The sequence below is a fragment of the Homalodisca vitripennis genome, chromosome 3, assembly GCF_021130785.1.
Source record: "Homalodisca vitripennis isolate AUS2020 chromosome 3, UT_GWSS_2.1, whole genome shotgun sequence".
Taxonomy (NCBI): Eukaryota; Metazoa; Arthropoda; class Insecta; order Hemiptera; family Cicadellidae; genus Homalodisca; species Homalodisca vitripennis.
The window spans coordinates 144,787,382-144,801,704 of NC_060209.1; the positions used below are offsets into that span (position 1 = coordinate 144,787,382).

The window sequence follows — 14,323 nt, forward strand, 5'->3', positions numbered from 1 at the left end:
ATTATACAAAACTGGTAAACTATGTACCAGAAATATTTACAGGTGCAAATGTTTTCTATAAATGGTGTATCAAAACACATCATTAATCAACAAACCAAAACATGTTACACCTGCGATTTATTGGAACTCTGTATTGTAACACAATAATGCCTGTTTGTAAAAACACCGGTAGGCTAAAAAGTCTGCTGCAGTCGGAGCTTCTGACAAAAGTACTGTGAAGTCTACTGCAAAATCTAAAAAAAAAAAACATGGTAGATACTTGTTACAAAGAGCATCTGACATGCAAACGGGAATTATGTATGAGTGTAAAATACGAAAATGATTCCCCTCTAAAATACGTTACGCTTGAAAAGGCTGCAACCTTTTTATATGCTAGGGCATTCTATCCACCAGGAGGCAAAACATCTGTCTGTGACCGTTGCACTTTATATCTTATCAGTATTGCCAATATTTCACTGTACCAATTTTCCCCCAAATTCTGTTTGATAAGGTCCTCACACAGACCAGTGGCTTATTAAGACAGGCAGAATAAGTCTAAACAGGGGATCGGTCTCTCCTTATAACAACAATCTTACTGCCCCGCACCTTACTTAAAGAGGTCATAAAAGCTTCCAAAAGAAGCTGTAACAACTGCAACCTTTCAAGGTCAGAGAATAAGGTTCGAGGAATATCATGAATTATCGAACTAAAATATTTACGATAATACACGTAATCAAAAAGATAAAATTTTGTTAATGATTATTTTTATTCTAGATTTTATGGAAAATATTCCCAATGACTATTAAAAAAATTATGGTTGCCTGTAAAGTCGGTTTTACGGGCGAAGATTTTACGTGACAACGTCTTTTTTCTCGGTAGAATATTTATTGATATGAATATTATTAAATTGCACAATAGGAACAAGGAATTGAATGAAAATAAGAATTGCACAAATTTTAACTATAGAAATATATTTTGTTAACATTGTACATAATTTGAAATTAATTAAAATTTGTTATTGTAAATGGTAAAGTTGAATAAAACATTTACTAAAATTGGAATTTGAAATTCTTGCTAAACACAGTTAAATTCTAACTTCGCGCGTGGTGATTGGTCGGTTTAGTTCGTTTGTTTGGTTGCACTGTTATGACAGGTTAGAGGTTATAATTTGTTATTTTAAATGCTTGACTAGCAATACGCGCTGTTTCTTCTCAATCGACTGAATTACGATTGATTGCAGAGTGATTTAAACTAATAATTTACTTAACACTATCAACATTTGTCAATAGTATGACATAACCTATAAACTCAGTTTCTCAACTTTTGTGTCAATCTAACAATTAATCAATCAATCATAGTTTACGTTTACGATAATGAAATATCAGTGTACAATTATTTACCTTTATTGTTGTAGTTGTTGTAAATGACGAATCTAAGCACTCCACATTTTCACGAATAAACATAGTTATCTGCTTTATCCCGTGCGGCGGACCCACAGTTATCTGCTTTATCCCGTGCGGATCCCGTGCGGCGGACCTACTGGACGGGCATCGTAACGTTACCGGGCGTTACACTTTTTCATGAGTGACTCCGAGCCGCAACCTAATTTAAGACGTTGTCACGTCAAAAAAACTATGGAATTATCATGGTTATCTATAATTCTATTAAAGAAGAGTTAAATATGTTGAAATTAACAAAACAACTTCTATGTTTTTGTTTCTGACAACGTTGAAGAGGTTTCTACTGTTATTGAGTCTTTAAAAACGGATGATCATCGCGCTGGAATGGACTCTTCTGACTTACTTAAGCCTTGTTCTGACGACCTTGTCTCTCTAGATATATCTCTATTTCAAACTCTAACTCTTCATAATCATCGGTGACACTAATAGTGTTATCAACAGATGCATTGTTTATTATATCCGGTTAAAAGAACGCACAAACTAAGGTATAAAAAGAACAACAAACATGGTTGTATTTAAATATTTAATACATAATTACAAAAGAACAAATAATTTAAATGCGAAGTTTTACTATACAACAGTCTTAGTGGAAAGTGTGACACTTAAACTAATATAATGCTATCCCGATTTTACTTTCTCAGTTGAAACCTTGAATCAGCAATAGCAATTGTGGCTAATGGGGATTGGTAAGAATCTAATAAGAAACTACCACCTGGGGCACCATATTCCCGTGCAGGGATAGGGGGAGGAGGTGGTGCATATGGAGCAGGAGGGCCGTATTCTGCTGGAGGTGGTGGTGGTGGGGGAGGAGGAGGTGGTGGTGGCGGTGGCGGCGGCGGTGGTGGTGGTGGAGGAGGAGGTGCATAAGGAGCAGGAGGTCCGTACTCGGCTGGAGGAGGAGGAGGAGGTGGTGGTGGTGGAGGAGGAGGAGGAGGCGGTGGTGGTGGTGGAGGGGGAGGTGCGTAGGGTGCAGGAGGTCCATACTCAGCGGGAGGTGGTGGTGGTGGTGGAGGAGGAGGAGGTGGTGGTGGTGGTGGAGGAGGAGGAGGAGGCGGTGGTGGTGGTGGGGCATAAGGAGCGGGTGGCCCATATTCTACTGGTGGAGGGGGTGGTGGAGGTGGTGGCGGTGGTGGAGGTGGGGGTGGCGGAGGTGGAGGAGGAGGTGGTGCGTAAGGAGCGGGGGGTCCATATTCTGCTGGTGGTGGCGGCGGCGGCGGCGGTGGTGGTGGTGGCGGAGGGGGTGGTGGAGGGGGTGGTGGAGGAGGTGGTGCGTATGGAGCCGGTGGTCCATATTCTGCTGGTGGTGGCGGCGGCGGCGGCGGCGGTGGTGGTGGTGGTGGTGGTGGCGGTGGTGGTGGCGGCGGAGGTGCATAAGGAGCTGGAGGTCCATATTCTACTGGTGGGGGTGGTGGTGGAGGAGGAGGTGGTGGTGGTGGTGGTGGAGGTGGCGGAGGCGGAGGTGGTGGTGGCGCATAAGGAGCGGGTGGCCCATATTCTACTGGTGGAGGGGGTGGTGGAGGTGGTGGCGGTGGTGGAGGTGGGGGTGGCGGAGGTGGAGGAGGAGGTGGCGCGTAAGGAGCGGGGGGTCCATATTCTACTGGTGGGGGTGGTGGCGGAGGTGGTGGTGGAGGTGGTGGTGGTGGTGGGGGAGGCGGAGGAGGAGGTGGTGCGTAAGGAGCGGGGGGTCCATATTCTGCTGGTGGAGGTGGCGGTGGTGGAGGCGGTGGCGGTGGCGGTGGTGGTGGTGGCGGTGGCGGCGGCGGTGGCGGTGGTGCGTACGGAGCCGGTGGTCCATATTCTGCTGGTGGGGGAGGTGGTGGTGGTGGTGGTGGTGGTGGTGGCGGCGGTGGCGGTGGTGGTGGTGGTGGCGGCGGAGGTGGTGGTGCGTAAGGAGCAGGAGGTCCGTACTCAGCATGAGGAGCAGGGTAAGGTGCGTCCTGAATGAACGTTCCAGTGAAGGGCACGAAGCCCCCATCTACGGGTGTCTGTAGAAATGTCTTGACGGATGGGTCGTTCCGGAGATTAAACGTAGGGCTGGCCGAGACAGCCAGGGCCGCATAGGCCCACACCATGAACATCCACTGTAACAAGTAATACTTACTGTACTTAATTTAATGTTTTATTTACTCAATAAAACCCAAGCAAAACATGGTGTGTTTATATTACGGTGTTGTCATAAGGTGTAATAGTGTTGCAGACAATATATACAAATAAATACATAAATTATTTATAAATATCCATCAGAATACGCTATTTTGTCATTAATAAAACTAAATGTTTCGTGTACTGATAGTGACAATAAATGATGATAACAGTTATAGTTTTATAACTGGTGGGGGTTGCAGCCTGTTTTGGCTGCTACCCCCATTTAACACGGTGTCGTAGGAATGAAGAAGAAATGATGTCTATGTGTGTATATTCTCTACATATTTTACATAACAATTTGGAGAATTTAGGGGATTCACTTCTGATCCAAAAGTAAAACATATAATAATATAATATATATTAAAAAAACTAGGGTAAGCGCTAGCAAGTAATTTTTATTATCTACTATTATTTTTATAAATTAATTCATATATAAGAAATCCAGCAAAGTTGTCAAATTATAAGTTTAAATATAGTCAGATCGTTTGTCTTATATTATGAATTTCTTTTAACGCACGCTAATCTATTAATAATTTTTGACAAAATCAAAGTTAGTCAGTTGTGTACCGACGTAGTAATATTAATTCTACCAAAGCGGATAAGAAAGTATATCAACACGGAACAATCTTTTGAATAGTCACGTAATATGATGCTTATTATAGAGTATAAAACATATCTTTACTATTAAGTTATAGACAATACTTGTATTTCAAAATGTTATTATAAATCAAAGTTATATTGAAAGAGAGAATACCATATAATTATACAACTTTCAGACGACATGTTAGGTTTATCGAACATTTCAATGCCCTTGGTAAAGCCCTACTCGTTTTCCGTAGTGTCGGATTGGTACAGAAACCTAGACCAAGAAGAAAATTACCAGAAGGTAAGGCGACAAAATGTGTATCTTAATATTTACCATATTATTATAACACGACATAATATTTTTAAAATGTAGTTTCTGGAATTATCTAATTAATTTAATCAACTGAACCACTCACTAATCCATTTCAATTCGGTTTTCATAGCGTTACAAGTTTTCACAAACTTACATGCATTTCTAAAGATTCAACACAGTCTCGGCTGGTAGACCAATGTTTGGCCGAAATATCCTACTCGTGTTGCTTTAATATTACAATTTTAAAATTAACTAAAAAGTCAAGTAAAGTTTTTTCATATTTTAAACTAAGTAGTGTTTTAAACTGTATGTTTTAAGTAACCGGAAAGTGTAAATTCTTACGAAAATAAATTACTTACTTTTACTCTTATGTTAATTAGTAACGTTTTCACAATAAGTATGTGCGCCACTAAAAATCGTCTTAAATGTAATTGTTACCCAGTCAAATAGCTTTTTTTTTAAATGTTTGAATTTTTAACAACTTCTATTCTTTGGCAATCAAATTATAACAATGAAAAGTGAGAATTATTACTTTATATTTATTATATTACTCGATACACAATTTTAAGAATTTTGTATCCATCTATGGTATTTAATATTTATTTGTAAAAACAACACATTTATTTTATTAATAAAAAATGAAATAGAAAAAAAGTTAATTATCCAATACACCAATGTATTATTTTAAGTTACTAATTACTTATTTTGAAGTTGATACAATTCCATTATGTGCACCTTGTTTTTTTTATATTGATGCGCATGTATTTAATACACGTGTAGTGACTTAAGTACCGACGCCTAAAAACCTTAGCTTGAACAATGGTATCTATAGATTTTACATTATTAAAAGTCATTAAAAGTTTTTTCATGAAAAAATGTATAAAACATTTTTGTTGGAATAAGATAAGCAGTATAGTTTTATAAACAGATGATTAATAGTAAAATAATATATACATTAATTAATTTCACAAATTATTTTATAATTATTTGATTATAATATTTACTCATATTTTATTTTTGTACGAATTGTTTAAATAATATTTTTTAGTGTTTTAATAAATGTTATGTTAACTGCCGTTGTACTCACCATGGCGATGCTGTCGCTGATACACTGTTAACACTGACTGTAGCCTCCATGTTTATATAGGAAGGCCGAGGTATTTCCCAAGAAAGCCCTCTCGGGGTAGCAGCCGCCGTAAACAAGCTGGGGCGATGCGCCGCCTGGCCTGCAGTGCGCAGTGCTGGAGAACCCTGACGTCGGAATGCACAGACCTCTAGTGTGGCTTCCGCATCTTCTGTTCTAGGACACTCTTATCATTATAACTATAAACTCTATGCAAATATGAAAACTATAGATTTTAGAATTATTTGTTTTAAAACCTTTTTTACCGTTAAACACTATAACTTCAACTATGTACATAATGGATTACTTTGTGGATACACAAGATTATCCAAAGATATTCAGATGTGAACTATTATAAAGTCACATGACTGTACAGTGGTCCAATATTTACTGTCAGATGACAGTCCTGCCGCCAGGTGTTATTGTTGTCGGGCAGTTTCGATCATTGATAAGAGATAGAGCAGAACAACGATGTAATACTTTCATCGTAGCTATTTGCTAATAGGTCTGTTTCGATCTGTCTCTGCGAGATCGTTTCAGATGTTTAATGACCTCCTTTTCAATTGGGAAAATATGGGTCAATCTCTTTTAATTTATTGTGAATAAGTATTGAATGACCATAGAAATTCGTGCTTACGCCTCCCCGATTCCGGAGCTCGAGTTTTCTGAGGCCTATTATAATTGCACAATATGTATTTACCATACAAATCTTCGTTATGTACCCCACCTGATTAATCTGTACGAAAAGTAACCAACGATTAAATAGGTTTTATTTACTTTTGCCATACTTGCTACAACTCAGAAATTCCGACAGTTTCATGTGGATATTTTATTTTATTTTCAAATTTGAAAAAGTGTTTTGCCATTAGCAATGGGCCATTCTAGAATGGTTTCCTATGTCGGTCTCTCCAAGTTCATCTAAAACATAGGTTTATAAAGCGGGATAAAAAGACATGAGCAGTCGTGGCTCATATGCATGTATATTTATGGATTTTAATGTGAATAAAATGGCCCCTAGGCATCCGCATTGGGGTCTCTGCTTGGTAGAGGCGCGTGACGTCTCTCATCTTCCAATCTTACAAGTTGCAGCCTGTCTCCTAGGTACGACTTCATCCATAAAACTAAGTATTGTCCATTAAACTAGTATTTATGAGTTCATAGATGTAAGTCGTACTAGAACTAAGTTAGACATTCTTCGGGATTTGGGCTAGAACACGGAGTGGGATTTGTGATGCTTTGGAAACTCATCAATTCGCAATATTGCCACAGTATATTCTACCCGAGAACAGATAAGGAAAACCAAGGATATTAGGGTAAGTTACCTTTGTATGAAATTGTACCCACCTGGTATTGATTTAGCCACATTTTTTCATATATGATCTTGATTTAAAACCGAACTATAGGAAGTTGTCTGCACCTCTTTATTATTCAGAAAAATAATCTTATTCATTAACTGTTCTACACAACAGAGTGGTTATTTGATTCTTTGTTTGTAAAATTCGGTCCAGTATTTATGGAAACATTGTGTTTGAAAAACTTGGTCTTCAAATATTATGCGAAGTATGGTGAAGCAATTTATAAGTTATATAATATAGATGTTAAACATTGTGATGTTTTAATAACTTTCCTCCACATTTGTTTTTTAAATTTTCACTCAAAGGGTGACCATCAGTTGAGTTTGAGCAAAAATCCATCTTTTGTGTTACTCAAACAGTTTGGAAGTTATTTGAAGATGTTGGACTTGCTCTGTATCTTCTCTCAAGATGGTGTTATCTTAAGCTTAATAACAATAGAAGACAATTAATTAAAAAGATTTTTGAATTGAACGAAGTGCGAGAAGTGCAAAATGCCATGCCGAGAGTTTTTAGCGTTGTAAAAGCTTCTGTCATCCAGTATGACACCCATTCCAGTGTCGCTGATTGACTTTACTAGGTTGTATGACGCAATGGACCATCCTAGAATATTCTCCAGGTCGGTTCCCAAGGTTCATCTGACAATTAGCTTTTTGCATTAATGAATAAACAAAATAAATAATGTCTTTATTCAGCAAGGGTTCCTCAAAGTTACAGACTCTGATTTACAAGACAACTCTTGTCATAGCATACAGATAAATAATCATCATTCAAATTTAAAACTAAATAAAATTACATAAAAATCTGTGACATAATTTTTAAACGAACGGTAACTAAGGCTCTTCAAAGTAGGGGGCAAAGTATTGTATATTTGCGGTCCAAAGTATCTAAAAGCTTTCTTGCCGATTTCTAGATAAATGGTAAATGAAGTAGGCCATGAGCAGTTGTAACTCACCTTCAAACTGATAGGTTGTAAAGTTATTAAAATGGGCCCTAAGTAACTGCTTAAAGGAATACCTCTATTTGCAAACAGGTTTAACGTCTCACCCTCCAGTATAATAAGTTGCAACCTGTCTACAAAGTACGACTTTATCCATAAAACTAATTTTCAGTCACAACGATAATACACATCTTCGTAGTCACATGTCATGTGGTTCGTAGAATCAAATATGTTAGAATAGTCTAATACACGGGAACCGTATCTTTCCATGTCCCTGGCATCAATAGATTAAATAGCTTTATACGGGTTGTAACCATCAATCGGAAAAATATTTTATGAAACGTTGTAGGTAATTTTTCCAGCTGGCACATTATTTATTTCTTTACTATTTTATAGAAGGCTTGCTCTATAGAAATAGGGCTTAACTGGTCTACGTTAGTGGATGCACATACATTATACCAGAGCTACCTGAGGCCAAAGTGCTCAGAAACCAAAAGCTCCTAGAGACCGAAAGCTACCAGAGACCGAAAACCAAAAACTGGGAGGTGCCATCAGCCGGACCTGCAAGAAGTAGGGAACTTCTTGACATCAATAGCTCCCAGATTCTGGGTGCTGTTAAAGAGAGTTCAGAGAGATCGGGAACTTCAAGAGTCATGATATAGCAGAAAGCGGAAGCTCTCTTAGTTCTGTTATTTCTAGGAACAGAATTTTTTCCAGACTGGAATTGTTTATAGGCTCTAGCCTTTTATATGACAGGAGATTCTATCTTCCAGGAGGCAGAGACATCTCCTGTCTGTGACCCTTGCACTTCATATTTAAACAGTACTATCAACCTTGTACAAACAGACTCTTATTCTGTTTGATAATATCCACGTACAAGCCAGTAGCCCATAAGGATGGGCAAAATAATGCTGAAAAGACCCCACATACAGGAAATTTCCAATCCGGAAGCTCAATGAAACTGAGATTTCCCAGAGGTCTGGCGCTCCTAGAAATTTGAAGCTCAGAAAGACGAGGAGCTTCTAGAGTTCGGCATCTCCCAAACGCTGTTATCTCTCAGCCACAGAGAGGTCGTAGAGGCTAGGATTTCCAGAGATAAGAGAGAATAGTCTTGCTAACTATCTCGGTATCTAAAGCACCTTCACAAAACGATTGTTGTTGTCTTTGAGTTTATCTAGCTCTGTTTTTTCACTGCGTGTGGGCTTATCTATAGATTCACACCATAATTTAGTATGGGTAGAAATTGTGATAAAATGTTTGTAACTAGTGTACTAGTGTACTCCAGCGCTCTTCATCGTAAACTGAATTATTGCCTGGACTAATATTAGAGCTATGGAAGTTCACGAGTTTTTCGAAATTTTAGAAACGATCACACATTTTTATTGAGGCTACGACAGACCTATTATGTAAAATAATCACATGCATCATTTGAAACTTGGCGAGAAAATGTAATTGGAAATTTAACTCATTAAAATTATTGTCAGTTTACAAACTGAACTTCCAAATTGATTTTGGGACGATTATTTTTTCTAGTAATACAACGTATCTTTGCTTAAATACACGACAATGCCAAGCAAATTAGTCCTTTAACTTTAAACAATTATAAATAAAATGTATTTGATAAAGTCAAACTGTGAATTATTGAATGAATGTCAATCACTATCTCTATCTAGTGAGGGAACATGGGGGAATGATTTGAAAACCAAAGTTCCTCCTTTAAGACATCCAAGTTCCTTGGACAAATGTCATAAAAGGTAAAAAAATTATGAATTATTCCACTTGTGTAATTATAAAATCTTAAAACTGGCTTACAATCTTAAAACTAAATAAAATTGTTAGTCTTGAAGAATACATAGGCTGATCATATTATTTTGTTATCTCAGTCGAGGGTAGGAATGCTCAAGGCCAATCACAAGGAAACCACGTTGAGGTCAGCGCCACGAAGTGTCGTATTGCAAACGTGTTTGTTGCTCTGAATAACTTCAAATAGTTGGGTATCGATTATCGAGACAAGCAGTTATTGAGACTGATATTGTCTTAGGAATACAATACTCACAATACAGTCGAATCGCATTCTCATCGTACACGAAAAACTTATTTATGACCTAAAGCTTATTTAAGTTTTTAAAATGACATTTTTAACAGCATATTCTCACTGTTATGTAAGTACCATATTGTAACAAAAGTTGCAAGATTGCATCGTTTCCCAAATCAATAACACATTAGTGTAATTAATCAATCACCGAGACGAATAAAAATTGTTATGGTACATACTAGTTTGTCAGGTATGGTGGCCATTAAAATCACACTTTTATACGATGTCGATTATTCACTAATTACAATAAGGTTGAAGTGCTAATCTTTAACACGGTAGTTCATTTAACAAGGTTTTTGATATCAGCAATTATATACTCAATTGTGCTTAAATATGGCGAAACGCAGCATAATCGAGTAAGGTGAAACAATGTCAAGAACAGTTTTTAATTAAGGTATTTTATATTAAAAATTGCAAGAAAAAAGAGCGTCCTTAAGGATTTTAAAGTTGGTAACTAATGTATATTAAAAATGCCAGTAAGATTTTGAATTCGAAATTCATATTTGAACTGACTGGCTTATAGGCGACTAACTGAAATCCCTATTGAAATCCTCCACTTAAATTTTAAGTGATATCACTTTTATTTTAAGTGATAGTGCAATTAAGATGGAAATCCTGTATACTATCATCAATACTTAGCAGTAGAGTTAATTATCTATGAATAAATGTATTGAATAAATACATGTTTTGATAGGTCAAAACAATGCTTTTATTGTTAAATGTTAATCGATTACGACAAATAACAATCACCAGATCACAAACATGACCTGGTGATGAACGCACTTCTAAAGAAGTATATAATTTTCGAGGGATACTCGAAAATCTGTAAATAAATCTAAACAAGACATCAAGTTCACCCATCTTGGTAATTCTTCCCAGAATAGAGTTACCATTTCCCAAAATACTCAGAAGTTGTAGATAGAGCCAACGATGGAGTTCTCGGATGGTATTTATTTCATACAATGTTCGTATTAAGCACCAAATTCAATTATTCAGACTCGAGCTCATAGTGGCAAAATCCATTTTGCCAAGTCCTTACAATGTATGCTGACGGAGTGCATAATTTTCAATCCTACCGGATAGTACTCTTCTTTTGACTCAAAATAATCCTGGAAACCCCCAGAGACCAGTCACAGAAGCCAAACCGAAGTTAGTAATTTCATGTGTTCCTTTCACCCTGACCAATCTTGATCTCGGTCCGCACTCACACTGCTATACTTGAATGACGCATAGATATTCACAGATAATTTAAAGAATACCGCCGTTCAAAATTTTAATTCCCTCAAACATATCTGAGCTTTCCAGTAATTATTTCTTCAAAGTATTCATCTAGAATAACAATCATGTAGAATAAATAGTATTAAGTTCAATCGGTTCTTAAGATTGTATATAAATTTAAATGTTTTAATTAAGACTAACAATATAGTCATGTGAAGTCAAATTATCTAATAATGCTTAATTTATGAACAAACACTCCAATAATTAAGACATTTTAAAAATAAATTTCTTAATTATTGGAGTGTTGGTTTATAAATTAAGCATTTGATTCCAATGAGAAGAAGCTGGTAGAATGTGGTATAATAATACATCTATTAGTAGCGTTTTGCAGTGTAAATTTAAGGGTCATATTTAAAAAACAACTACAACCATAAGTAGACTGTACTTGCTAAAACCTCATACATTTTCGTTTTACTTACTACTAATATTATGAAATTGGAAGACTTGATTTCTATTATAACTTAATTGTGGAGGAATATTTTGAAAAAGTCTCCATTTTATGCAAATCCCACCTACTTTTCAAAGAAACTTTGGCTTTGAAACATTCCATTGAACAAGGAATATGGAACGAAAACAAGTAGGTCTTGCACAAATTCAAATCACAAAATTTAATGCCACTTTTGATCGGACTGCTAAAAAGAGATGAGCTCTCAGTAAAAAAAGTCTGTAACTTAATAGTTATATACAAAATAATTCACAATGTTTTAAAAGTTTTAATTAAGTTAAAATTTAGTTAAGATAAAAATGGTTTAACCTAATTTTGAAGGACAAGCTTATTTACCTGTGGAAATTTATAAACTGATATTACAGCAGGTCACAGCTAGTAGAGAAAAATCAAATATTCAGTTGTGAAAATTGTCTCTTTTTTAAGCTGAGGGTTGTTTTTCTTATTAGTAACATACCCTCAGTGTGGAGCTCTGTATCACGTTGCAGAGCTTTTATAACGATTTCAAAATTTATAGTTATAAACGAGCAAAAATATTTATGAATTTGTGAGTAATAAAAACTTTGTTAACAAATGTGAATATTTTCATTTTACGAAGTTCAATAATTAAAGTCAATAATAATCACAATAAAACACCTTCAATAAACACAATAAAAAAGCTCGTTTCTCCCTGTATCGTTACGGTATATAGCTGATGGCGAGAAGAGGCAATCTAAAAGTATCCGTAGTTTTCTCTGGAAGTGTTATTGGTAATTAGACCGAATATAGACCTATTACACCGAGTGAATTGGTAATTAGTAACCACTCAGACAAGCAGAACAAGCTGAACTTTGCCTCTATTTGGCAGAGACAGCTGTTCAGGGGGTTCTTTACTCGCGCTGTTTGATTTAACGGTGTCATAGTTAATATAAGCCCAACACTGCTTTACAATATTTATAGTCTGAATACATTAAGCAATAACTGCAAAACTGTCTTTGTAATTTGTTTATTAGAAGAAGAGTTAGACAAAGATAAACGGGATTCTCACCATGAGGCTTTGTTTATTCAACCAGATGACGTTATTCTACATCACAGAAAACACTGGAAAAAATAGAAATAAACAGCTAATTGTATTCAACATTTGTACAAGCCTGGTTTTTATTAGACAGTGGCATTTAAAAAAATAATGAAATCGACCATAAGCCGCGATAGTTTTGGTGGAGCTCAAAATAAGAGGTTATCGGAAGGTAAAAAAATAAAAAAGATAATATTTTTTTAGACAGCCAGACACATTATATCGCCATCAGACAACTAGATAGGGACCGAAAGTCGTGATAAAATCAGATGACAGTGACTTAGAGTCTGACGGTTTGTTGTTAAGTGTGTCGTTAAAGAAATATTATCTGATAAAAGCTATTATTACATATTTTTACCCTTTTTATACCCTTATATTTCGACCTCCACCAGGAGGCTTTTCTTATTAAAGGAATGGAGATACCGCTTTCTAACCTCAAACATAGGTACAACACCACCTAGAAAACAGTATTATGACCTTAACTCAATTTGAAACTTTTCTGGACTTTTCTGGTATTTTTCCATTGTAGGGCAGTGTTCTCTAAACTGAATATTATTGTAATAAACACATCGGTTCGAACAAGTCTGTGTTCGTGAAAGGGTTCTGATTCAATCCAAAATATAACAATGAAACAGCTGGAATTCTAACTGTAGATGGATGATTAACTCGTTGGTCAACATTTTTATCTGAGATAAATCTGGAAAACAAGTTAAGTGCCAAACGCAGCTGACTGTCACATGATGGTCCTCGGGTTTCCCTTGTGATTGTGTAAGGTTACCTTGGCGTTGACTGAAGTAGATCGACACGTATACGGTCAAGGTCACAGATGAGTTATTTTGGTCTTCTCGAGATGTGGACCGATTGATTCATTCATTGATTGAAGCTGTGCTTGTGTAGGCTGCTTTACAGACCGGAAGTCATGAGTTTGATTATGTACAGTCGGGCCGGATCTTGCGATGAATCAGGGCTTAATTTTCCTCAGTGAGTAAAACCCAAGTACATTTTAGACACCTTGATTTCCCTGATCACTTAGTTAATTCCATTTGTAGAACATCTCCTGAAGCATGTTGAGTCACAGTCAGGATCAAGCAAAAAACAATGAGGTTTCTAATTCCGATTTGGTTTTATTTTTTAAATCATGAACATTTGCTTCATGTTTATAACTATTTCAGAATTAACGTATTCTCCGTGTAGCCTTGATTATGCCAACTGTTTGTACTTTTTTAAGATTTCAGATGATTAAGCTCGGTGGCCGCCTTCTTGAGATGATATTTAAGAATATCAGTTTTGGCCTAGAACATTTTATAATAGTATTTTTAAGAATATATAAATAGTTTTTGCAAATGACAAATTTAGAAAAATGAACAAGAACGAAGTTTGTTATGATCTATACTGAATAACAGCTGAGATGATAATTTAGTACCAATATGAATGGCCGGAAATAAAGAGTGTAGCATGAATAAAAATTTTAATGAAAGGTCTGGCTAACAATCCATTCATTACTTTTGCCACTAATATAGGTACTCATACGGAATGTGCTCTATAAATCAGTTA

At 36.4% G+C, this 14,323-nt stretch overlaps 1 pseudogene; it reads left to right on the top strand.

Annotated features, from left to right (window-relative positions):
• The first annotated feature begins 2,115 nt into the window (after positions 1-2,115).
• Positions 2,116-3,329, top strand: LOC124358386 (annotated as a pseudogene).
• The last annotated feature ends 10,994 nt before the right edge of the window (positions 3,330-14,323 follow it).